The 2,745-nt window shown below is 33.9% G+C and overlaps 1 protein-coding gene across 6 annotated transcripts in view; it reads left to right on the top strand.

Moving 5' to 3' along the window:
* The window catches only part of LOC106874583 (putative mediator of RNA polymerase II transcription subunit 26), a 235,200-nt gene that overhangs the window by 198,040 nt on the left and 34,415 nt on the right, over positions 1-2,745 (top strand). The window lies entirely within an intron of this gene.

Raw genomic sequence — 2,745 nt, forward strand, 5'->3', positions numbered from 1 at the left:
AAAAAAATTATGAAAATAAAATCTTAGTTAATTATACAAAATATGTACTGAAAATTCATAATGATCAAGGTAAAAATTTAACTACCACAACTGCCAGATCAGACTGGAGCCTGGGGCAGCCATCCGGTTTCACCAGTCCTCAGTCAAATCGTCCAACCCATGCTAGCATGGAAAGTGGATGTTAAACGATGATGATGAATGCATCTCAGTAAAATGTCTGTTAGTATTTTGTTTTTTTTATTCTTTCAGTCATTCATTTAGTTAGCATTTTGACATGTGTACATAATGTATTCACATTTTCTCAACTTCCTTTCCATCAACTCTTGAATAAATTCACCCTTTTAGTTTCGTTAATTTCTGACTAGATTTAGATTATTTTAATGATACAGCTAATGTACATAGTTACTATTATATAGCTATAATTAAAATATTGCAATTTATTCTAGTTAGTTCTTCATTATTTATAGTTTTATGATCTTAATCAGATGATCTAATCACACTTGACTGACAAATTTAAGAACAAACTACTTTAAATAGTTTGGAATATCTAAAGCAGTAATTAAAGTTGAGGATGTATCCCTTATTTATAATATTATGTTTCTGTGGATTCATCACTCATTTAAAAATCTCTCAATGATTGAACATTATGAATCAATTGAATCATGAAGTCAATGTATATCCTACATTCTCTAGAGTACAAACTAGCCAATACGGGAACATTTCAGAATTAACAATAAAAAGGGAAATATATTGTCAACACCGCCTTCCTTTTTCCTTGATGAATATCTCTTTCATAGCTTTGGTTTATAGAAGTGGACCAATATAAAATGTTTTGTGCCTTGCAACATATTATCTGTTGTTGTTGGTCAACTCTGATCTAGCAAACCTATGATCGAAAGTATTCTTGTCATGACCATCCCATCTTTTATTCAGACATAATATATCTCGGACTACATTATTCATTATATTCCTCTTTTTTTTTTAAGCTAAAGTGTGATTTGGAGGCAATTTAGCTGCTATGTCTAGCAGGTCAATTAACCTTGTAAAGGCTCTCTCATTAGGTTGCATATATTTTTAATATCTAGTATGTACTATAATACATGGTGCAAGTGGGACTACTCCAAATACTCGCTTTTGGATTTGTTGGGTATATCTGTGTCGGTTAAAAAAACATAACCTAATCAGGAAAATGTCTTCCCTAACAGATGCCTAACCAACCTCCCTACTCTATGCTCACAATATTCAAATTATAGTAATAAAACAAGTACAGAATCACTGTATTGGAATTGATAGCTTGTCAGCATTTAATTTAATGTCTACTGTATTTCAGAATTATTCTGAACATTGGATCAACCTTTAAACATAAAACTCAAAGACAGTAAAGGCCCCCTAAAAATGTAGAACCTATAGAATACACTACTCTTGTTACTAGGTTAATTCAGCACTGTGTATTGTTCTATACCACAAAGTATCTATCTGTTGAGTTTAGAGGTCATTGCTTTAAGCTAGAGCAATAGATATTGTGTTTACTTGTTTGGCTGACTATTGGTAAATTTTATTTATAGATATTTAATAATGTTAATATTTGTTGTTATTTGTCATTCTGCTTTAATCTACATATATTTTTGCCTCTGTGGGATAAATAAATTGTTGTTGTTATTATTAACAGATCCTAGTGTTTAAAAAAATACCACTCAACTGGCAATTTTTTTATCACCTCAGGAGGAATTAAGGCAAAATAGAAAATCCCACTAAGGTCAACTTTACCTTTTATCCCTTGTGGGTCAATAAAATAAAGTATTAGTTAAGTAGTGAGGTTGATTTAATCAACTAACCACTTCCCCTAGAACAGAATATGATGCAAACCCATGTCGTCCCACATTTACCTTCACCACCGCTCTGATCATCCACATCATATAATTCAGTCAAATCTGAAATCCTAATTTTTGAGGATAAAACTGATTTGTACTGATATAGAGGATTATATCTGGCAGAATTTTTCCCTTTTAGGGGCGAATTTTTCATTTCAAATTTTTCAATTTTGATTTTGCACATCAAAATTTTACAAAAATGTCTATGAAGAGGAGTGTAAGCTCTTCTCTTCTTTACACACCACACCCTCTGTAGTCGAACAACTGCATAAAAGAAATGTCAAACGTTAACTGTCTCCACCCACTCAGTGCCTTAAAGGGCAAAGAAGAGAAGGAGAAGAAGCGTTCTGGCACATGCAGCACTAAAGAGGAAAACGAAGGCTGTTCATTGGACCGCCTTTCCAATAAACATTTCCTTGCTCTCACCACCACTATTGCTCCTACACTGGAGAGGGAGGAAGAGAGAAGTGGCAACGTGTGTACCAGTGTGACCACCAGCAACACCACCAAGGCCAACACAAGCAGCTACGACGACAACAACAACAACAATAAGGCCAAGTGCAATGGTTTCACATCCACGGCAAAACAAACATCAGAGGAAATCAAGGTAACGATTGAAGATATAAAAAATGCAAAGGAGTTGTTAAGGAAGGACGGAAACAATGTCTTCTTTAACACTCCACAAGAATTAATACATGTAACTAACAAAAGAACAATCACCTACAAGATATTCAATATAAAACAAAAAAATAGAATGGACAACTCAACAGCAGTTGGAGATCGCTTTAAAACCAATCATCATCATCATCATCGTTTAACATCCGCTTTCCATGCTAGCATGGGTTGGACGATTTGACTGAGGACTGGTGCAACC

The sequence above is a fragment of the Octopus bimaculoides genome, chromosome 8 (assembly GCF_001194135.2).
Source record: "Octopus bimaculoides isolate UCB-OBI-ISO-001 chromosome 8, ASM119413v2, whole genome shotgun sequence".
Lineage (NCBI taxonomy): Eukaryota > Metazoa > Mollusca > Cephalopoda > Octopoda > Octopodidae > Octopus > Octopus bimaculoides.